The 25,139-nt window shown below is 41.7% G+C and overlaps 1 protein-coding gene across 1 annotated transcript in view; it reads right to left on the reverse strand.

The window, feature by feature from the left end:
- Positions 1–25,139, reverse strand: part of abcb10 (ATP-binding cassette, sub-family B (MDR/TAP), member 10) — an 80,315-nt gene that overhangs the window by 10,580 nt on the left and 44,596 nt on the right. The gene's annotated exons all lie outside the window — the stretch shown is intronic.

Genomic DNA, 25,139 nt, shown 5'->3' on the forward strand with positions numbered 1-25,139 from the left:
GGAGCAGATCTGATTAAGTGGAAAATGCAGGATCCCCCCACCCACTCTGTAAAGGCCCTTGACTGTTTAGCCTGCATATGCAGACCATATTAAAAACTCTGGCACAAGCTGGCGTATGTGTAAAGCATTAATGCAGCTGTCACATCTTGACGATTATCCAGCATATGCCGACAGCCCCGTTTCCACCCAGTGGTTCGGGTCGATACTACACGGTGTGCTGTGGGTCAGAAACAGAGTGATTTGACATTATTTTATATTTTATTTTCATTTTTTATCTTGGTGGACCATTTTCATTGTGTACAGAATGCTGATGAGTGGACTGGCTGTTAATGCTGCTGTGAATGAATGAAGCTCTGTGACTCTTTAAATGTTGAAAGCGCTGTTGATTTCTAATCAGGTCATCACAGACCTGAATAATGAAACGCTGTGATGATTTAAACTTTTCAAGTGCCAGTCGACCACAATCAGGTGTGATCTGAACGAAGTGCTGTGTGATCTGTCGGTGTGGTGATCACCGACAGCGACTTCCCTTTAAATGTTTAAACACTGCATTAATCAGGAGTGATCACACCTGATTGATCAGGTTGTCAGATGATCACAGCGATGGTGCTTTAAAGAGTTACAGTGCATTAATCAGGTGTGATCACCCTGATCAATCAATCAAGTCATCTGATGATCACACCACAGCGACGGTGCTTTAAAGAGTTACAGTGCATTAATCAGGTGTGATCACCCTGATCAATCGATCAAGTCATCTGATGATCACACCACAGCGACGGTGCTTTAAAGAGTTACAGTGCATTAATCAGGTGTGATCACCCTGTTCGATCAGGTCATCTGATGATCACAACAACAGTGACAGCTCTTTAAAGAGTTACAGCACATTAATCAGGCATGATCACCCTGATCAATCAGATCGTCTGATAATCACACCAACAGTGCTCTAAACAGTTACAGAGCATTAATCATGTGTGATCACCCTGATTGATCGATAAAGTCGTATGATGATCACCCCACAGCGACGGCACTTTAAAAGTTTCAATCATCACAGTGCTTCTGTGTGTTCACAGAAAAACCACCTGCTGCAGAAAAACCACCGAGGGACTTGCTTTAAAACGCTGTGTTTCCAACCACAAATTAAAGTATTTTCAGAAGTCATTTTCAAAAATCAGGAGCTTTATGTGGATTCATGTCCATCTGTGATGGTGAATTGGACTAAAATGAACAGGTCAGATTTACTCTGTACGAATGAAACAGTCTGTCTGCATGAGGACTGCAGGTTTCAGCCAATCAGTGGCCTGCATTAATGTACAGATTTAGACTTATAAGTTACAAGAAACGTGTGCCAACAATCACATAACTTACCAACAATACATGTCCCGCATGTGTGGGAAGTATGAGTCACACACTGGCATGCACTTACCCTTAACTTACTAGACTTATGCCAGCACTTTTTAATACGATTGGCATACTCTGGCTAAATCCTCAAGGTGTGACAAGGCCTTAACATTGCATTTTTCTACATGTTTGTAAATTTCAGCAGGAATGATGGCGATATTATATTATTTCTACGCTTTTTTTTTCATGAAGGTCTGTGAATTATCTAGAGAAATTCACACAAATGTTGAAAAATGTCCTTCCTTGTAATCTTAAAAGAAAGTTGGGGGGGAGGTGTAAAGAAAAACTGTGGATCTACTGCCTTTATTGGATCAATTGCAAAATTGTTTTCTTCCTTGGCCCACACCCTACCCTTTCTCCAAGTTTCAAGAAACTGGTGTAGTGGTTTTTGCCTAAAGAGCTCCAAAAAATTTACGTCCTTGGCATACAGTGCATCTGGAAAGTATTCACAGGGCTTCACTTGATGATCAGTGGAAACAGGATGCACCGGAACTCAATTTTGAGCTTCATGGCAAAGGCTATGAATAGGTATGTACAACCCCAATTCCAAAGAAGTTGGGACATTGTGTAAAATGTAAATAAAAACAGAATACAATGATTTGTAAATCCTCTTCAACCAATATTCAATTGAATGGATGCATTCTTTCAGCATTGATGGTGCTATCACAGATGCGTAAGTTGCCAGATGCTGGCTTTTGAACTTTGCGCTGGTAACAATCTGTACGGTCTTTTTCCTCTTTTGTCCAGAGGACACAACGTCCATGATTTCCAAAAACAATTTGAAATGTGGACTCATCAGACCACAGCACACTTTTCCACTCTCCGTCTGTCCATTTCAAATGAGCTAGGGCCCAGAGAAGGTGGCAGCGTTTCTGAATGCTGTTGTAGAGTTTTAACTTGCACTTGTAGGTGTAGCGATGAACTGTGTTAACCGACAATAGTTTTCTGAAGTGTTCCTGAGCCCACACGGTAAGATCCTTTACACAATGATGTTGGTTTTTAATGCAGTGAAGCCTGAGGGAAGGTCACGGGCAAACATGTCTATGGTATATTACATAAATAAAACAAACTTTAAAATGAAAATAAACTGTTTTGTATTGATCTGTTGCATCAAAGTTAACCAGCATCTTTCTGTGCTGGGAACAGCAGAGACTGGACATCAAAGACATACATGATGTTGGGTAGGTGAGTTAGTCCAACCCAGCTAGCTTGTGTAGACAACTCAGAAACAATAAGTGCCATTTCCTTGTAACTTAAGTCAAGTCTGGCATCATGCACTGGTGCTGTGCTTTGCCACTACTACAAAACAGAACTGCCTTGGGTCCTGCATGGCAACCACCTAGGCAGACAATCTTTCAACTCATCAAATTAAAGGAGCACCGGATGAAAATGAGAAAGTGAGAGGTGTGAAACTGAAATGGTTTAGACAAGTGCAAAGAAGGGATGAGGGGTATATCACAAGAAAGACAATGATGATGAAACAGGAGTGAACAGACTTACATATCTGTTGAGTTCATTTTATTTATATATTGCCAAATCACAACATAAGTGACCCTAAGGCACTTAACAAGGGTAAGGCACGGTGGATTAGTGGTAAGCACTGGTGCCTCAGAGCAAGAAGGTTGTGAGGTTGATTCCTGGCCTTTCTGTGTGGAATTTGGTTGTTCTCCCTGTGTCTGTGTGGGTTTCCTCCCACAGTCAAAACGTGCTTTAAGCGCCGGTCACAACCCACCGTGCGTTTTTTTTCGCTGTACGTTTTCTGCGGATGCCACGGCCACTACGTTTTTGTGAAAACGTACGGAGGCAGTAGCAAGAGGAGGGAGGGAGTACGTTCAACGCAGGTCTCTAGGAGTGTAACGATAAAGAGAATAAAGCAATGTGTGTGTGTGTGTGTGTGTGTGTGTGGGGTCAGCTTTTTTTTTTTTATGAGCGGGACCGGAGCGGCAGGTGTTTTTCGGCGTTGGCGATGCATGAGCATGTCCAGCCTGCAGCGGTCAGTTGTACGTGTGTTTACTTGCCTCGAAAAGTTACAGCTAGTTATCAGACTGAAGCTGTGGAGTGTCTGTGTTGCTGAAGTTTGGAAATAAAAGTCCAAGTTCAAGTGAGAAGCTGCGTCGTGCATGCATGTCTGTCGGCCTCCATAGTATGTGGTGAGTGCCGTAATCCATACTGCCTACGTACGGATTTGGTTAATTCAATAGTAATTGAATGAAAATGTGCTGCTTTGAATCCGTACTGAGGCAGTACTCACAACGTGCGTCATCTGTACTGCTGGTGAATCCACAGCCTGACCGCAGCAAAAGTTCTGCATGCACTAAAACCTCTACAGCGTGTCTGCGTGCTCCTAAATTCGTACTGAGGCAGTACTTACGATGTACGTATCTCCAAATTTAGCCCACGTTTTTGCAAGTAGACTGCACGCACGTGCAAGTACGGCGGGTTGTGACCACGGCTTTAGGGTCTGTTCCTTCTCTGCTACTGACCAAGGCAGCGTCTACAGCTGGAGTTTGTCCCCGGGTGTTGGACTGTGGCTGCCCGCTGCTCCTAGTGGTTAGATTGTGTCTAACTATAATTAGGATGGGTTAAATGCAGAGGACAAGTTTCATTGAATGTATACGAGGTCTGTTAGAAAAGTATCCGACCTTTTTATTTTTTGCAAAAACCATATGGATTTGAATCACGTGTGATTGCATCAGCCAAGGTTGAACCTTCGTGCGCATGCGTGAGTTTTTTCACGCCTGTCGGTTGCGTCATTCGCCTGTGAGCAGGCTTTGTGTGAGCAGTGGTCCACCCCTCTCATCAGATTTTTATTGCGAATAAATGTCTGAACGATTTGGAGCTTTGCTGCATCAAATTTTTCCAGAAACTGTGAGAGACATCCAGGTGGACGCCATTCGGAAAATTCAGATGGCTTTCAGGGACGATTTTATGGGGATTACACAGATTAAGGAGCGCTCCAGCGGCTGAGAGCGCGGCGCACTCCGAGCGCCGATTGACAGGCTGAAACCCCGCTCAAACAACCAGCTCATTTCCAACGTGAAGCTTTTGTTGATCCGGGATGTCTGACTTCCACAAAAAGGCAGAAGGCGTGGACATCAGCACTTTTTCGTCACATTCCACTGTTACAGGAGTTTTTTTTCATGGAAAGAGGAGCGGAGGAATGCGCCACCGTGCCGCTCATGGCGCGGCACAAAACCACTTCCGTGTTGGTCTCACAGGGCGGCTTTCAGATGGCTTTCAGACGGCTTTCGGTGGCTTTTCAGTCGTGTGACTATCCGAGAAATTGTGGATGACCTGGACATGCCAGAACATGTCCTGTGAGGCTTCATCACAGCGTTGCTTTGCGCCATGCGGCTCCACCGCGATGCGCGGAATTCCTCCGCACATCTGTCTCAATGTGCCGAAAAAGTGCAGATGTCCACGTCTTCTGTGGAAGTCAGACGACGTCCCGGATCAACACAGCGTCCAGTGTGGAAATGAGCAGCACATTTCACTGTTACAGGAGTTTTAGTCATGGAAAGAGCGGTGGTACAGAGCGGCACGGTGGCACATTCCTCCGCTCCTCTTTCCATGAAAAAAACTCCTGTAACAGTAGAATGTGCCGAAAAAGTGCTGATGTCCACGCCTTCTGCCTTTTTTGTGGAAGTCAGACGACATCCCGGATCAACAAAGCCTTCACACTGGAAATGATCTGGTTGTTTGAGCGGGGTTTCAGCCTGTCGATCAGCGCTCGGAGTGCGCCGCGCTCTCAGCCGCTGTGGGCGGTCTTTAAACCGGCTGGAGCACTCCTTAATCTGTGTAATCCCCATAAAATCGTCCCTGAAAGCCATCTGAATTTTCCGAATGGTGTCCATTTGGAGGTCTCTCACAGTTTCTGGAAAAATTTGATGCAGCAAAGCTCCAAATCGTTCAGACATTTATTCGCAATAAAATCCGACGAGAGGGGTGGACCACTGCTCACACAAAGCCTGCTCACAGGCGAATGACACAACCGACAGGCGTGAAAAAACTCACGCATGTGCACGAAGGGTCAAGCTTGGCTGATGCAATCACACGTGATTCAAATCCATATGGTTTTTGCAAAAAATAAAAAGGTCGGATACTTTTCTAACAGACCTCGTATATGTGCAATGACAATAAAGTTTCTATTCCATTCTAAGGTTTAACTTTAACCACCCTCACCCCAGAGCAACATGCCTAGGCTTTTCCAACACCAAGGAATACTTGTTTTTCTTCTGTGTTCAACTTCCCAACATCATTAAAATACAGATGATATGAAACTCTTATTGTGAATGCAGTACCAAAATCCCTTGTTCTGTCACACAATGTACTAAAAGTAACTGACTTTCGGCAAAGAAAGGAAATCCTTAACCTCAAAAGCATTAGTGACCGGACTTCCGGGGCAGCAAGGAATGAGATGGCAGCATAATGCTGAGCTCCTGAGTCGATCTAAGAATAATCTCCCCCAAAATATGAAAAGACTGGAAATGCGAAACCAAACTGATAAGAAATGAGCGGGGGACGAGGTCAAAGAAGTGCAAGGAAGAAAAACATGTCCAAAGACCAAGAAGAATGCGATTTTGAAGACAGGGCGGCATACCAGGAAAATGGCGACCGTGGAAAAATCAGCTCGCTGTTGGAGGGACTCACTGCTATCACAACAGAAATAGGAGACCTTAAAAAGGAGCTGAAGGAGGATTTCTCGAAATTCAAGGACGAGTTTAAGGAGGAGATGAGACGAGAGTTCGTTGTATGTAAGGATGAAATGAAGCGAAAAGTAGTTCAAAATGTTGCCGATATACAACAACAGCGGAAGGACACAGCTGAAGCACAGGTGAGAGTGACGGAGCTAGAAGAATGGAGCACGGAGGCAAGAGAAGCGATCCTCGCCCTGCTAAAGCAACAAACAAAACTACAAGACAAGCTGACTGAAGTAGAAGGACACAGGAGACGTTGTAACTTGAGAATCTATAACGTGATAGAAAAGGACAATGAATCCGTTCCGGAGCTGGTGGAGGATCTCCTCCGCCGGGAACTCGGAATACCAGAGGACACCGATCTACACATTCAGCGAGCACATAGAAGTTTCGGAAGAAAGCCTCCGCAGGGAGCACCCCCGAGGTCTATTATTGTTAATTTTCTGAAATACAAAACCAAAGAGAAAATCCTGACCAAAGCCTGTAAAGAAAAAATACAAGTCGAGGGGAGACGGGTTTTTTTTTTAAATCACGATTATCCCACTGAGGTAATGATGAAACGCAAATCCTACTCTGAGATCAAAAAAGTTCTCAAGGACAAAAAGATACGTTTCCAGACACCCCTGAGCAGGATACGGATCCACTGGTCAGACGGACCTAAGATCTACAACAGCGCTGAAGACGCAGCGCAAGATATGAGGAAAAGAGGGCTGGAGACCGGCGGACGGCACAGGGGTTCGGGCGGCGGCCCCCCACTGGAGGAACAGATCCGGGGATTGTGGTGCCGTGCCGGAGGGAGGCCGGCGACAAACAGAGGAGCTGCCGCGCCCGAAAATGTGAATCAAAATACAGCCAACCGAGCGAAGGAAAGGCTGCAGGAGTTTAGGACATGAATGAGACGATGGACAACCAGGTCAATGGACAAAAGGTGACATGGAGGTATAGAAAAGGAGGGAGGGGGGAAGAAAAAGAGGTCTGTTCCTTCTCTGCTACTGACCAAGGCAGCGTCTACATCTGGAGTTTGTCCCCGGGTGTTGGACTGTGGCTGCCCGCTGCTCCTAGTGGTTAGATTGTGTCTAACTATAATTAGGACGGGTTAAATGCAGAGGACAAGTTTCATTGAATGTATACGAGGTCTGTTAGAAAAGTATCCGACCTTTTTATTTTTTGCAAAAACCATATGGATTTGAATCACGTGTGATTGCATCAGCCAAGGTTGAACCTTCGTGCGCATGCGTGAGTTTTTTCACGCGTGTCGGTTGCGTCATTCGCCTGTGAGCAGGCTTTGTGTGAGCAGTGGTCCACCCCTCTCATCAGATTTTTATTGCGAATAAATGTCTGAACGATTTGGAGCTTTGCTGCATCAAATTATTCCAGAAACTGTGAGAGACATCCAGGTGGACGCCATTCGGAAAATTCAGATGGCTTTCAGGGACGATTTTATGGGGATTACACAGATTAAGGAGCGCTCCAGCCGGTTTAAAGACCGGCCACAGCGGCTGAGAGCGCGGCGCACTCCGAGCACCGATTGACAGGCTGAAACCCCGCTCAAACAACCAGCTCATTTCCAACGTGAAGCTTTGTTGATCCGGGATGTCTGACTTCCACAAAAAGGCAGAAGGCGTGGACATCAGCACTTTTTCGTCACATTCCACTGTTACAGGAGTTTTTTTTCATGGAAAGAGGAGCGGAGGAATGCGCCACCGTGCCGCTCATGGCGCGGCACAAAACCACTTCCGTGTTGGTCTCACAGGGCGGCTTTCAGATGGCTTTCAGACGGCTTTCGGTGGCTTTTCAGTCGTGTGACTATCCGAGAAATTGTGGATGACCTGGACATGCCAGAACATGTCCTGTGAGGCTTCATCACAGCGTTGCTTTGCGCCATGCGGCTCCACCGTGATGCGCGGAATTCCTCCGCACATCTGTCTCAATGTGCCGAAAAAGTGCAGATGTCCACGTCTTCTGTGGAAGTCAGACGACATCCCGGATCAACACAGCGTCCAGTGTGGAAATGAGCAGCACATTTCACTGTTACAGGAGTTTTAGTCATGGAAAGAGGAGCGGTACAGAGCGGCACGGTGGCACATTCCTCCGCTCCTCTTTCCATGAAAAAAACTCCTGTAACAGTAGAATGTGCCGAAAAAGTGCTGATGTCCACGCCTTCTGCCTTTTTTGTGGAAGTCAGACGACATCCCGGATCAACAAAGCCTTCACATTGGAAATGATCTGGTTGTTTGAGCGGGGTTTCAGCCTGTCGATCAGCGCTCGGAGTGCGCCGCGCTCTCAGCCGCTGTGGGCGGTCTTTAAACCGGCTGGAGCACTCCTTAATCTGTGTAATCCCCATAAAATCGTCCCTGAAAGCCATCTGAATTTTCCGAATGGTGTCCATTTGGAGGTCTCTCACAGTTTCTGGAAAAATTTGATGCAGCAAAGCTCCAAATCGTTCAGACATTTATTCGCAATAAAAATCCGACGAGAGGGGTGGACCACTGCTCACACAAAGCCTGCTCACAGGCGAATGACACAACCGACAGGCGTGAAAAAACTCACGCATGTGCACGAAGGTTCAAGCTTGGCTGATGCAATCACACGTGATTCAAATCCATATGGTTTTTGCAAAAAATAAAAAGGTCGGATACTTTTCTAACAGACCTCGTATATGTGCAATGACAATAAAGTTTTTATTCCATTCTAAGGTTTAACTTTAACCACCCTCACCCCAGAGCAACATGCCTAGGCTTTTCCAACACCAAGGAATACTTGTTTTTCTTCTGTGTTCAACTTCCCAACATCATTAAAATACAGATGATATGAAACTCTTATTGTGAATGCAGTACCAAAATCCCTTGTTCTGTCACACAATGTACTAAAAGTAACTGACTTTCGGGAAAGAAAGGAAATCCTTAACCTCAAAAGCATTAGTGACCGGACTTCCGGGGCAGCGAGGAATGAGATGGCAGCATAATGCTGAGCTCCTGAGTCGATCTAAGAATAATCTCCCCCAAAATATGAAAAGACTGGAAATGCGAAACCAAACTGATAAGAAATGAGCGGGGGACGAGGTCAAAGAAGTGCAAGGAAGAAAAACATGTCCAAAGACCAAGAAGAATGCGATTTTGAAGACAGGGCGGCATACCAAGAAAATGGCGACCGTGGAAAAATCAGCTCGCTGTTGGAGGGACTCACTGCTATCACAACAGAAATACGAGACCTTAAAAAGGAGCTGAAGGAGGATTTCTCGAAATTCAAGGACGAGTTTAAGGAGGAGATGAGACGAGAGTTCGTTGTATGTAAGGATGAAATGAAGCGAAAAGTAGTTCAAAATGTTGCCGATATACAACAACAGCGGAAGGACACAGCTGAAGCACAGGTGAGAGTGACGGAGCTAGAAGAATGGAGCACGGAGGCAAGAGAAGCGATCCTTGCCCTGCTAAAGCAACAAACAAAACTACAAGACAAGCTGACTGAAGTAGAAGGACACAGGAGACGTTGTAACTTGAGAATCTATAACGTGATAGAAAAGGACAATGAATCCGTTCCGGAGCTGGTGGAGGATCTCCTCCGCCGGGAACTCGGAATACCAGAGGACACCGATCTACACATTCAGCGAGCACATAGAAGTTTCGGAAGAAAGCCTCCGCAGGGAGCACCCCCGAGGTCTATTATTGTTAATTTTCTGAAATACGAAACCAAAGAGAAAATCCTGACCAAAGCCTGTAAAGAAAAAATACAAGTCGAGGTGAGACGGGTTTTTTTTAAAATCACGATTATCCCACTGAGGTAATGATGAAACGCAAATCCTACTCTGAGATCCAAAAAGTTCTCAAGGACAAAAAGATACGTTTCCAGACACCCCTGAGCAGGATACGGATCCACTGGTCAGACGGACCTAAGATCTACAACAGCGCTGAAGACGCAGCGCAAGATATGAGGAAAAGAGGGCTGGAGACCGGCGGACGGCACAGGGGTTCGGGCGGCGGCCCCCCACTGGAGGAACAGATCCGGGGATTGTGGTGCCGTGCCGGAGGGAGGCCGGCAACAAACAGAGGAGCTGCCGCGCCCGAAGATGTGAATCAAAATACAGCCAACCGAGCGAAGGAAAGGCTGCAGGAGTTTAGGACATGAATGAGACGATGGACAACCAGGTCAATGGACAAAAGGTGACATGGAGGTATAGAAAAGGAGGGAGGGGGGAAGAAAAAGAGGTCAAAAATCATTTATGTCCCCCTCCCCTTTTTACCCCCACCTTTTTTTTTTCTTTTTTTTTTGTTCTCCTCCCGAACTTAATAAGTCAAAGAACAAATAAGGGTTGGGAGATAAAATTCGATCACTATAATGCCAAAGAGTTTAACTTTCATGTTCCACCTCACCCTATAGTGAAATTAATTTATTATTTTTATTTATTATTATTATTATTATTATTAATTTATTTTATTATTATTATTGTTTGTTGTTCTTGTTGTTGTCCCCCCCCCCCTCCCTATTTCACTACTAAATTTAATGTAACAGAAAGGGTTTAATGATCAGTTACTTAAAGCAGAGAACCTTGTTTGCACCTCCATTTGTTTAACACTTATATAGCTTAAAATGGAATCGACAAGTAGAGCTATTAAATTAGCAACTGTTGGACTATCTAGTTGAATGGGAAAGCCTAATTCAGGTGTACCCCAGACCACTAGAGGGGCCCTTTGTTCAGAAAAGGCTATCCCTCACTCCCACCAACAGGGAGGCGGGGCCTGCAGAGAGCAGGACCATATTGGCTGGGAAGTTCAGTTTGTTTTTGTGTGTGTTTGTTTTGTTTATAGGAAGATACTGGTGGGGAACACTGCAGCCGGGGGGCTACTAACCATTTTACGGGACGTTAACAATGCAACATAATGACATTATGGTGGTGTCATTGAATGTTAATGGATTAAACAAAATAAAAAAAGAGATAAAGCCTTAGCAAAGTTTAGAAGAGAGAAGACATGTTATTTTCTTGTAAGAGACCCATCTGTCACGAGAGGAACATGCAAAGTTTAAAAAGCTAGGGTACAGGAACTCATTTTTTAGTTCCTTTGTGAAAAACCATAACAGGGGTGTGGCAACACTAATTTCTAACACATTAAATTTTGAACTGAAGAAAGAAATAATGGATAAGGAGGAGAGGTATATTATGATTAGTGGAAAGTTAGAAAACCAGCTTGTGACCTTGCTCAATATATATGTCCCCCCGGAGAGTGGGAAAGTGTTCTATGAGAAAATATTCAACCTTATAAATGCGGAGACAGAAGGTATATTGCGGTGGGGACTTCAATGTAGTACTGAACTACAGGCTGGACAAAACAAGTACTAAGGAAGGCAAACGACAGATTAATAAGTACATGAATACAATGTTGTCAGAAATGGACCTACTTGATGTATGGCGAGAATTCCACCCATTTGATCGGGACTACACCCACTACTCAGCCCCACATGATGTGTACTCCAGAATTGATTATTTTTTAATGGCCAAGAGAGATGTTCACAGAGTGAGGGAGTGCAGGATAGGAGTAGCTGACATCTCAGACCACAATGCAGTCTTCCTAAAAATTACCATGAATAATAAGAGAAAGGAAACAATATGGAGGCTCAATGAAGGTATATTGAACAACAAGGGGCTAGTCGGGGAATTAAAAGAAGAAATTATTAGATATAAGAAGGAAAATGATAATGTGATGGTAGACTCAACCATTTTATGGGATGCCCTGAAACCAGTAATTAGAGGGAGGCTGATATCATATACATCATATGTAAAAAGAACCAGAATTGAAACATATCAAGAACAAATTGGAAAATTAAAAGAGTTGGAAAAACAACACAAGCAAACACAAGATTCAGAAATAATTAATCGGATGAAAGAAATTAAGGGGAAAATAGATGATATTTTGTTGGAAGAGGTAGAGAAGAAAGCAAGGTTCACTAAACAGATTTACTATGAGGGAGGTTCTAAGGCCACTAAATCCATAGCCAGACGCCTAAGGAAACAACAAGAATTGGCCAGTATATATAAAATAAGGGACCCGGTAACTAATACAATTTTTTACGAACAAGAAAAAATAGAAAAAATATTTGAGGATTATTATCGTCAATTATATTCAGAACCAACCCTTGTAGAAGAAAAGCATATGGAGGAGTTTCTTAGAAATCTGGACTTACCAATAGGTAGCAATAGGTACAAAGCAGAATGCCATATTGACCTCTGAGATCACAGCAGAAGAGATTAAAAAAGCAATCAGCCGTACAAAATCAGGTAAATCACCAGGATCTGATGGACTGGGGGCTTCCTTCTATAAAATATTTAAGGAAGAGCTAATTCCACTACTACAGGACTCTTTCAATTACAGTCTTACAACAGGCAAAATCCCTCCCTCATGGAAAGAGGTCATTATCTCCATAATCCCGAAGTAAGGTAAAGATAAGGAGCATTGCCACAACTACAGGCCTATATGAATGAATGAATGAGTTTATTCAGCACGCACATAAACAAAACAAAATACCAACATAACCTCTTACTAACATAAATAAAAAAAACAAACAAAAGAAAAATACAACAATAACTCAGTTTCTCAAATTAGGTGCGGCCGAAAGGGCATAGGCTGAAGCAAAAGCTTAGAAACGCCCACCCTGTACACCCGTTACCATCCACAGTTAAATACACTCAAATAAGATAGAAATCAGAAAATGACATAACTAAACAGAATAGAACAATTTCATATTTACATTTACATTTTATATCTACATTAGAATATAGTTAGGTACTAACAATTGCATTAATGGCATTCCATTATTTTCAATTCATTTAAAGTTTAACACATTTTTACCTTCTAAGCAATTACAAATAGTCTTGCACCCTGATCATTACTGGCATAATGTCATACACCAAATACTGTTCAATGTCTATACAATCGTCTACACTTCTTACTAACTCTATAAACATTTTTACTCGTTTCTGTACTGTGCTAACATAATTTCTTTATATTTCTTTTTGAACTTATAAATGTTTCCACACAATTTAATATGGTTATCCAAATGATTCCATAATTTAACTCCACATACCGACACACACCAACTTTTCAGAGTAGTTCTTACATAATTTACTATAAAGTTACCACATCCCCTCAATCCATACTGTCCTTCTTTCTTACAGAACAGTTTCTGTATAGCAGAAACTGCCATACAGTTCAAAAATGAACTGTATGGCAGTTCATTTTTATTGGCTTTAAACATTAGTAATGCAGTATGAAACTTTACCAAATCAGTCATTTTTAATAATTTTGACCTGATAATTCATTTGTGTGGTCTAGATATCCTACTTTATGCAAAATTCTAACTGCGCGTTTTTGTAATATAACGAGGGGATGAAGTGAACTCTTATAGTTGTTACCCCATACTTCTATACAGTAAGTTAAATAAGGCAAAATCAATGTACAATATAACACTCGAAGGGCATCATGCTCCAACAAATATTTAACTTTATTAATAACTGCGAGACTTTTGGAAACTTTACTCTGTATATATCTAATGTGCTTTTTCCAGCTTATTTTTCATCTATTATTACACCAAGAAACTTACATTCTGATACGCTTTCAATTTGAACACCATTTATACATATCTTTATCTCAGAGTTTACTCTGTATTTTCTGAAAAACATTATTTTAGTTTTATCTAGATTTAAAGATAATTTATTTGTGTCCATCCAACTTTTTAGTTTATTCAATTCCTCATTAATAATGCGGGTAAGTTCACTATAATTTTCATTTGCATAAAATATGTTTGTGTCATCCGCAAATAAAATCATTCTCATCACTTTGGATATATTAAATATGTCATTTATATATAAATTAAATAATTTTGCTCCCAAAATTGAACCTTGGGGTACTCCGCATAAAATCTCCAAGTTATTTGATGTAAACTCACCCATTTTCACAAACTGCTTTCTCTCCGTTAAGTAACTCTGTATCCATTGCAGTGCAACTCCCCTAACACCATACATTTCTAATTTTTTTAATCAAAATTGAATGATTAAGAGTATCAAAAGCTTTCTTTAAGTCTATAAAAATGCCAACTACATATTTCTTTCTCTCTATAGTATTGGTTATCTCCACTATGGTTTCAATTACTGCCATTGAAGTGGACCGCTTACTCCTAAAACCATATTGGCATTCATTAAGAATTTCATACTTTCCAATAAATGACTAATCTATTGTCACATAGATTTCCAAAATTTTAGAGAATTGTGGGAGTAAAGAAACTGGTCTATAGTTTGTAAAAATGTGTTTATCACTTTTAAATGTTGACTACAAACTCTACACCTCAATTATCGCAAAAAGATTGGAAACATTTCTCCCAGACCTAATTGACGAAGGCCAAACTGGCTTCATTAAAGAAAGACAAGCACAGGACAATATCAGAAGAACGCTATATGTCATAGAAAATATACAAATAACCAAGAAAGTGCAATTCTAGTAAGCATTGACGCTGAAAAGGCCTTTGATAGTGTGAATTGGCTATTTCTTTATAAAATATTGAGGAAATTTGGGTTCAATGAAAAATCTGTGGATTGCATTAGAGCAATATATCAAGAACCCATAGCAAGGATAAAAGTAAATGGCAGTTTGACAAAATGATTCAATTTGGAGCGGGGGACAAGACAGGGCTGTGGCCTCTCCCCGGGCCTCTTTGCATTGTTTATTGAGCCTTTGGCCCAGCTGATCAGGCAGGAGGAAGAAATTAAAAGGGTAAAAATAAGAAATGAGGAACATAAGATAGGGCTATTTGCGGATGATATACTCATATTTTTAAAACAACCCAATGAAAGGTTGCCAAAAACAATAAAGCTATTAGAAAGCCATGGGAAATACTCAGGATACAAGATAAACGTCACAAAAACACAGATCTTGTCATTTAATTACAATCCATCCCAAGAAATAAAGGGCCCTTATAAGCTCAAGTGGAATGCCAAATCAATAAAATATCTGGATGTAAATATCACAAAAGGGCTGGATAAATTATATGAGGCAAATTATACCAAAATAAATCAAGAAATTAAGAGGGACCTGGGGAGATGGTCTGCTAATGCCCTGGACTTCACTTCAAGAATAGAAACAATAAAGATAAATATTCTCCCAAGACGTCTATACATGTTCCAGTCCCTGCCAGTAGCAATACCACAGAAGCAGTTTGTGGAATGGGATAAGTGGATTTCAAGGTTCATATGGGGTGGAAAGAAAGCTAGGATTAGGTATAAAACTCTGCAGCTCCCTAAAGACAAAGGAGGATTGTCTTTGCCAAGTATTCAGGAATATTTTTACGCTGCACAAATCAGACCCTTGATATACTGGTGTAATGATAAATATTGGGCAAAATGGAAAAGTATAGAAATGGCCATGACACATACTGAGGTACGAAATCTAATTGTAGATAGAGGATTATTAAGAAAACTGCGTAACCAACTGGATGCAGTAACCATAAACACAATTGAAATATGGAACACTGTCTGTGAAAGGTACAAGTTGGAGAAAGAAAAACAGATTTTGAGCTGGTTTGCATTCGATGATAGATTTATCCCAGGGATATATGATGAAGGGTTTAAACAATGGTCACAAAAAGGAATTACAGTGATATGCACAATGATGGATCAGGACAGACTACAGAGTTTTGAAAAGCTACGGGATAGGTTCAGACTAGAACAAAATGACCAATATCGATACCTGCAAATAAGGGCTTACTATGAGAAAGAGATAAAAGTGGCCACTAACAATGAAATTATTGAGGTATTCCGGAAAGCATACAAAGGAGAAAAATGTAGAGTAATCTCAGCTTTATATAGAAACTTGATGTTGTGCAACAAATCCTCCTCTCTGTATATTAAGGACAAGTGGGAAAAGGAACTGAACGAAGAAATAACTGAGGAGGAATGGCAGAGTATCTGTAAAACAGTGCACATCCACTAGCACCAGGATCTGGAGGGAATTCAATTGGAAGAATATGGTTAGGTTCTTCATAACTCCAAAGCTCAGAAACGTAATGGTATCTACACAGCAACAGTGCTGGAGAGCATGTGGGCATATAGATGCAGACCATACCCACATATTTTGGGCCTGCCAAAAGATAAAAGGGTATTGGGATAAAATATGGCAATGCCTACAAAAGGTAATAGGTTACAAAATACCAAAAACGTTTAAGATGCTCTACTTAGGGAATTTAACACAAAACATAATTCAAAAAAAGGATGAATATCTTGTAAAGGTATTGCTGCCAGAGTAACTGTGTACCAGTTTGTTCTTTGTTTGTTACTTCTTTCTGTCAATAAAAAATAAGTAAAAAAAAAAAAAAAAAAAAAAAGCATTAGTGACCTTGATGGCCACCAGATCCAGCCTTTGGAAATGCAAGAAAATAACAAAAAAAGTTCATGTCATTACATGCAACTTCAACTACACCTGTTCCCTTTTCTATCATGCACATGATGGTAAGATGACTCCCTGCAACAAGTCCAGACATGTCCAATGGGTGGCAGATTAGTCTACTGTGTGATCTATTAGATAAAGCCTGTATCTCACAAAGCGGTAAATCCTGACGAATGTAGGAAATTTTGGGTTTGCATCAGGGTTCATAAAAGGTTGCAAATAGTTTGCAGTTTTTAGGGTGAAAACAGTATTTCTTGTCGCAAATAAATTTTGTACACGTTAAATTTTTTTTTTCAAATTTATTTTTCTGCAAACGTTTATAACCTCAAGGTTAGCAGTGCGTTGGGCTACTTCTTGACATAAATTAATTTCCGTATTATGGAAACCTGTCTTCTAAGTCTTCTGAGCTCTGTCTTCCACAGTGGTCAGGAGAAATCTGAATGCTGGAGAGGGTTTTCCCAAAAGTTCCCAAACAGTGGCAAAAAGTTACTAATCGTCACAAACACTGTCACTAACATATGGAATTGTTATTCACAAACATTTGCGCTCATGTTGCTAATTTTCGCTACATATCTCTAATGACAGAGGTGAACCCTGATTTTTGCCAACAAAGCTGGCAAATCCAAAATCACAATTGTCAGCATTTGTCACTCTGTGTAAACAAAGGGACTTTGTCAATTGATCTGGTGACTCAAAGTTCACCAATCTTTAATTAGTTTATCCTTATTAGTTAACTTTTAATTTCGAGATGTACAAGATCACCCTGCGACAGACTGGTGTCTTGTTCAGGGTGCACCCCGCCTCATGGCCTATGACTGCTAGGATAGGCTTCAGCCCCGTGACCCTTAATTGGAGTAAGCAGTTGAAGATGAGCGAGTGAGGTATCTAGAGATGATTAGATGTGGGAGTAGTTTATTCAAATCTTAAGGAAAACATGTTTTTTTTTATTTATGTTCTTTTATTTTATACAGTGGTGGACACAGCTAACCAAAAAGTTAGCTTCGATAACTGGCAATCGGCTAACTGAAAAGTATCTTTTTAATACCAACCGATAAAATACCTAAAAACTTATCGGAAGCTACAGATAACTGATAACTTTAAATTTTGCCTCAAATACACTCTCAGCTACTAAGAAGCTGATTTTGAGTTTAAACACCACCAAAGCTCTAACAAAATCAAAGGTGATCGCAAACCCAAACAGCCAATGAGCCAGCGCGTCTGTCTTTGTGCACTCTGCCCCCTGCTGTAGGAAAGCGTCATTTACCCTGACAGGATACAGTGGTCCAGCGATGAGGCAGAGGTCTTGAAATGGAAAGCAGGTTTGAATTATGGTTTTGCTTTATAACTAAAATTATTCCGGATAGAATAACTACATTAATGTAAACTCTTAAAATGTACAAAGTGATATATAACACATATGTTAATTTTAAAATAATGCACTAATTCTGAAGATTTGAACATTAACACACAGATGCCCAGAGGGCATTATGGGTAAACTAAGCCTCCACTCATACTGATTGGCTGATTCATTCATTCTATGTAAAAACCAACACAAGTGAATCAATGTAACATGTGTTGGTGTATACAAATAAATGTGCTTTTGTAAAATATGTCATTTTTTTCATTTGTATAAAAAAAGAAAAATTTTCAAGATCCTGCTAGACAGCACTTAAGTGCACGCGTGATGACATCACAATTCTATCCGGTTAGGGAGACAAGGTTTCTTTAAATAACAAAACTGTCAAAAAACGTTCTCGTGTGTGGTTGGAATTGTGTGGCAATAGGAATCGCCTTTTGAATGTCAATGTCAAATTTATTTATATAGCACATTTAATACAGAAAAACTGCCCAAAGTGCTGCACACACCCAAAAAATAATAACAGTAATAATGAAAAACACAACAGGAACAAAATAACCAAATAAGGAATTGGCTAGCTTGAGTCGAAAGCCAGAGCAAACCAATGAGTTTTTAACCAAGACTTGAAGATGTTTAAAGACGGGTCATACGGACATTCAAAGGAAGCCTGTTCCAGAGTCTCAGAGCCGCCACTTGATTCAAGCATTAATTGACGCCATTATCCATCAGTTAATGCTTGAATAACGTCAGTAGCACAAAGAAATCAAATAATAGTGAAAACATGTTTGGTGCAGTGTCATAACCATGGAAATATAGAACTGGAATGGACGTACGCGCCTCAAACTATTAACGTCGGTCAAGAAAGGGCGGCGCCATTGCTAAGGGTGGAGATGTGCAGATCATATACGAGGGCTGTCAATAAAGTAACGGTCCTTCTTATTTTTTTCAAAAACTATATGGATTTCATTCATATGTTTTTACGTCAGACCATGCTTGAACCCTCGTGCGCATGCGTGAGTTTTCCACGCCTGTCGGTGACGTCATTCGCCTGTGAGCACTCCTTGTGGGAGGAGTCGTCCAGCCCCTCGTCAGAATTCCTTTGTCTGAGAAGTTGCTGAGAGACTGGCGCGTTGTTTGATCAAAATTTTTTCTAAACCTGTGAGACACATCGAAGTGGACACGGTTCGAAAAATTAAGCTGGTTTTCAGTGAAAATTTTAACGGCTGATGAGAGATTTTGAGGTGATTCTGTCGCTTTAAAGACTTTTCACGGTGCGAGACGTCGCGCAGCGCTCTCAGGCGGCGTCATCAGTCTGTTTCAAGCTGAAAACCTCCACATTTCAGGCTCTATTGATCCAGGACGTCGTGAGAGAACAGAGAAGTTTCAGAAGAAGTCGGTTTCAGCATTTTATCCGGATATTCCACTGTTAAAGGAGATTTTTTTAATGAAAGCGTGCGGACGGGTCCGCGCGTCGGGACGCAGCCGCCGCGACGGCTCCGCCACAGGAAAAACACCTCGTTGAAAGCCTTAAGGACAAGTTGGAACATGTCCTGCCTGTTAAACAATTTCTCATATACTCACTCCACTGAAAGCCATCAAAAGCCGCCTGGATTTTACAAATGGTTATCAACACGGAGGTGTTTTTCCTGTGCCGCCGCACCGCGTCGGCTGCGTCCCGACGCGCGGACCCGTCCGCACGTCTTTCATTAAAAAAATCTCCTTTAACAGTGGAATATCCGGATAAAATGCTGAAACCGACTTCTTCTGAAACTTCTCTGTTCTCTCACAACGTCCTGGATCAATAGAGCCTGAAATGTGGAGGTTTTCAGCTTGAACAGGCTGATGAAGCAACTGTGAAGCAACTGGGAGTGAGATTGCATCAGAATTTTGGCTCTCTGTTGGGACTGTTTACACAGAGACTGCTACCTGCTGCTTGAATTAAGTCTTTTTCAAGACTTTTTTTACTTTTTTACCTTTTTACTTTTTTTTTTACTTTTTTACTGTGCTCCAACGCCTAAGGAAGACCTCTAACGGTCGAAACATCGCGACGGAGCACTTTTATCAGCTAACTTTCATCAGCGTTGGCAAGCTAACTAGCTTGCTAACGCTTTCGTTTTTATTTTTTTTATTTTTTTTTTTTAGAACTGTTGTCTGGCGTTATCTGTGCTGCTCCACAGCATGTTTAGTCAATTTTTATTTAATTTTAGCACCGTTGTCGTGCGTTCGCTGTTGTCGTGCGTTGCCTGTGCTGCTTCATGGCCTGTTTGGTGCCTTGATTGGGGCACTCCTTCTGCTGAATCACCTCTAAATTATTTACACATTATTCACTTTGTGTGTTTTTAGGAATCCGCTAGGTTGCGTAGCTACTAGCTCTTAGCCGATTTAGCATGGCGGCTTCTCCCGTCTCTCCCGTACTTTTCTGCTCTGGGTGTGAAATGTTTAGTTATTCCTCGGCCTCCTTTAGCAGTAACGGTACTTGTAATAAGTGCAGCTTATTCGTAGCTTTGGAGGCCAGGCTGGGCGAATTGGAGACTCGGCTCCGCACCGTGGAAAATTCTACAGCTAGCCAGGCCCCTGTAGTCGGTGCGGACCAAGGTAGCTTAGCCGCCGTTAGTTCCCACCTGGCAGATCCCGGGCAGTCGGGAAAGCAGGCTGACTGGGTGACTGTGAGGAGGAAGCGTAGCCCTAAACAGAAGCCCGTGTACACCGTCAACCCGTTCACATCTCTAACCGTTTTTCCCCACTCGACGATACACTCGCCGAGGATCAAACTCTGGTTATTGGCGACTCTGTTTTGAGAAATGTGAAGTTAGCGACACCAGCAACCATTGTCAATTGTCTTCCGGGGGCCAGAGCAGGCGACATCGAAGGACATTTGAAATTGCTGGCTAAGGCTAAGCGTAAATTTGGTAAGATTGTAATTCACGCGGCAGTAATGACACTCGGTTACGCCAATCGGAGGTCACTAAAATTAACATTAAATCGGTGTGTAACTTTGCAAAAACAATGTCGGACTCTGTTGTTTTCTCTGGGCCCCTCCCCAATCAGACCGGGAGTGACATGTTTAGCCGCATGTTCTCCTTGAATTGCTGGCTGTCTGAGTGGTGTCCAAAAAATGAGGTGGGCTTCATTGATAATTGGCAAAGCTTCTGGGGAAAACCTGGTCTTGTTAGGAGAGACGGCATCCATCCACTTTAGATGGAGCAGCTCTCATTTCTAGAAATCTGGCCAATTTTCTTGGATCCTCCAAACTGTGACTGTCCAGCGTTGGACCAGGAGGCAGAGCTGTGGTCTTATACACCTCTCTGCAGCTTCTCTCCCCCTGCCATCCCCTCATTACCCCATCCCCGTAGAGACGGTGCCTGCTCCCAGACCACCAATAACCAGCAAAAATCTATTTAAGCATAAAAATTCAAAAAGAAAAAATAATATAGCACCTTCAATTGCACCACAGACTAAAACACTTAAATGTGGTCTATTAAACATTAGGTCTCTCTCTTCTAAGTCCCTGTTGGTAAATGATATAATAATTGATCAACGTATTGATTTATTCTGCCTAACAGAAACCTGGTTACAGCAGGATGAATATGTTAGTTTAAATGAGTCAACACCCCCGAGTCACGCTAACTGTCAGAATGCTCGTAGCACGGGCCGTGGCGGAGGATTAGCAGCAATCTTCCATTCCAGCTTATTAATTAATCAAAAACCTAGACAGAGCTTTAATTCATTTGAAAGCTTGACTCTTAGTCTTGTCCATCCAAATTGGAAGTCTCAAAAACCAGTTTTATTTATCTATCGTCCACCTGGTCGTTACTGTGAGTTTCTCTGTGAATTTTCAGACCTTTTGTCTGACTTAGTGCTTAGCTCAGATAAGATAATTATAGTGGGCGATTTTAACATCCACACAGATGCTGAGAATGACAGCCTCAACACTGCATTTAATCTATTATTAGACTCTATCGGCTTTGCTCAAAAAGTAAATGAGTCCACCCACCACTTTAATCATATCTTAGATCTTGTTCTGACTTATGGTATGGAAATAGAAGACTTAACAGTATTCCCTGAAAACTCCCTTCTGTCTGATCATTTCTTAATAACATTTACATTTACTCTGATGGACTACCCTGCAGTGGGGAATAAGTTACATTACACTAGAAGTCTTTCAGAAAGCGCTGTAACTAGGTTTAAGGATATGATTCCTTCTTTATGTTCTCTAATGTCATATACCAACACAGAGCAGAGTAGCTACCTAAACTCTGTAAGGGAGTTAGAGTATCTCGTCAATAGTTTTACATCCTCTTTGAAGACAACTTTGGATGCTGTAGCTCCTCTGAAAAAGAGAGCTTTAAATCAGAAGTGTCTGACTCTGTGGTATAACTCACAAACTCGTAGCTTAAAGCAGATAACCCGTAAGTTGGAGAGGAAATGGCGTCTCACCAATTTAGAAGATCTTCACTTAGCCTGGAAAAAGAGTCTGTTGCTCTATAAAAAAAAGCCCTCCGTAAAGCTAGGACATCTTTCTACTCATCACTAATTGAAGAAAATAAGAACAACCCCAGGTTTCTTTTCAGCACTGTAGCCAGGCTGACAAAGAGTCAGAGCTCTATTGAGCTGAGTATTCCATTAACTTTAACTAGTAATGACTTCATGACTTTCTTTGCTAACAAAATTTTAACTATTAGAGAAAAAATTACTCATAACCATCCCAAAGACGTATCGTTATCTTTGGCTGCTTTCAGTGATGCCGGTATTTGGTTAGACTCTTTCTCTCCGATTGTTCTGAGTTATTTTCATTAGTTACTTCATCCAAACCATCAACATGTTTATTAGACCCCATTCCTGCCAGGCTGCTCAAGGAAGTCCTACCATTATTTAATGCTTCAATCTTAAATATGATCAATCTATCTTTGTTAGTTGGTTATGTACCACAGGCCTTTAAGGTGGCAGTAATTAAACCATTACTTAAAAAGCCATCACTTGACCCAGCTATCTTAGCTAATTATAGGCCAATCTCCAACCTTCCTTTTTCTCTCAAGATTCTTGAGAGGGTAGTTGTAAAACAGCTAACTGATCACCTGCAGAGGAATGGTCTATTTGAAGAGTTTCAGTCAGGTTTTAGAATTCATCATAGTACAGAAACAGCATTAGTGAAGGTTACAAATGATCTTCTTATGGCTTCGGACAGTGGACTTATCTCTGTGCTTGTGTGTGGAGAAGGGAATAAATAAAGATTATGTTGTTTTGCCCCTGTCTTAAAGTAACCCTAATGATGTACTTGTTATTATTACACTGATTGCACAACTTTGTTTTTTGTAGCCACTAACGACTGGGAGTGAAGCATGCTGGGGTCATTCTGAACTGGGAGTGAAGCATGCTGGGGTCATTCTGAACTGGGAGTGAGAACTGCTTTATTATGTCTTTGTAATAGAGAAAATAACTTTCAGATGCCTGTTGATTAAAGAAATTATGGGCGCCAGGGAGGTTGAGTTGGCCACTCACCCTCCCTTCGCGGACACACTAGAAAAGAGGGAGTAGAACCATGCTTCAACAGAGTCTGCTGCGGGTTAACGTACGAACGCCCAGCCGGTTGACAGGCGCACTCTGCTGAAGGTGTTGGCTCTCCACCTTAAAGGCGTCACGGTAAGAGAGAAAAATGCGCTGCAACCACTTGTGTTTGATGTAACTGCTTTGGTGGGGAATAAATATACGCCTTTTTATTCTAGCAAAATGCAGTCTGTGTGATCATTTCTGTGTGCCGATCTGACCGAACCTTGTGTTTCAAAACAGCTGTTTCTGTTGGACCTCAGTGCTGCTTTTGATACTGTTGACCATAAAACTTTTATTACAGAGATTAGAGCAGTCATAGGTATTAAAGGCACTGCGCTGCGGTGGTTTGAATCATATTTGTCTAATAGATTACAGTTTGTTCATGTAATGGGGAATCTTCTTCACAGACTAAAGTTAATTATGGAGTTCCACAAGGTTCTGTGCTAGGACCAATTTTATTCACTTTATACATGCTTCCCTTAGGCAAGTATTATTAGACGGTATTGCTTTAAATTTTCATTGTTACGCAGATGATACCCAGCTTTATCTATCCATGAAGCCAGAGGAGACACACCAATTAGCTAAACTGCAGGATTGTCTTACAGACATAAAGACATGGATGACCTCTAATTTCCTGCTTTAAACTCAGATAAAAACTGAAGTTATTGTACTTGGCCCCACAACTCTTAGAAAGCATGGTGTCTAACCAGATCCGTTACTCTGGATGGCATTCCCTGATCTCTAGTAATACTGTGAGAAATCTTGGAGTCATTTTTGATCAGGATATGTCATTCAAAGCGCATATTAAACAAATATGTAGGACTGCCTTTTTTGCATTTACGCAATATCTCTAAAATCAGAAAGGTCTTGTCTCAGAGTGATGCTGAAAAAACTAATTCATGCATTTATTTCCTCTAGGCTGGACTATTGTAATTCATTATTATCAGGTTGTCCTAACAGTTCCCAAAAAGCCTTCAGTTGGTTCAGATGCTGCAGCTAGAGTACTGACAGGGACTATGCAGGAGAGAGCATATCTCACCCGTGTTGGCCTCTCTTCATTGGCTTCCTGTTAATTCTAGAATAGAATTTAAAATTCTTCTTCTTACTTATAAGGTTTTGAATAATCAGGTCCCATCTTATCTTAGGGACCTCGTAGTACCATATTACCCCATTAGAGCGCTTCGCTCGCAGACTGCGGGCTTACTGTAGTTCCTAGGGTTTGTAAGAGGAGAATGGGAGGCAGAGCCTTCAGCTTTCAGGCTCCTCTCCTGTGGAACCAGCTCCCAATTCAGATCAGGGAGACAGATACCCTCTCTACTTTTAAGATTAGGCTTAAAAACTTTCCTTTTCGCTAAGGCTTATAGTTAGGGCTGGATCGGGTGACCCTGGACATCCCTTGGTTATGCTGCTTTAGACGTAGATTTGTGGGGGGGTTCCCATGATGCACTGTTCTTCTCTTTTGCTCCGTATGCATCACTCTGCATTTAATCATTACGTGATCGATCTCTGCCCCCCTTCACGGCATGTCTTTTTCCGTTTTTTTTCCCTCAGCCCAAACCAGTCTCAGCAGAAGACTGCCCCCTCCCTCAGCCTGGTTCTGCTGGAGGTTTTCTTCCTGTTAAAAGGGAGTTTTTCCTTCCCACTGTGGCCAAGAGCTTGCTCATAGGGGGTCGTTTTGACCGTTGGGGTTTTTCATAATTATTGTATGGCCTT

The sequence above is a fragment of the Thalassophryne amazonica genome, chromosome 2, assembly GCF_902500255.1.
Source record: "Thalassophryne amazonica chromosome 2, fThaAma1.1, whole genome shotgun sequence".
Classification (NCBI taxonomy): domain Eukaryota; kingdom Metazoa; phylum Chordata; class Actinopteri; order Batrachoidiformes; family Batrachoididae; genus Thalassophryne; species Thalassophryne amazonica.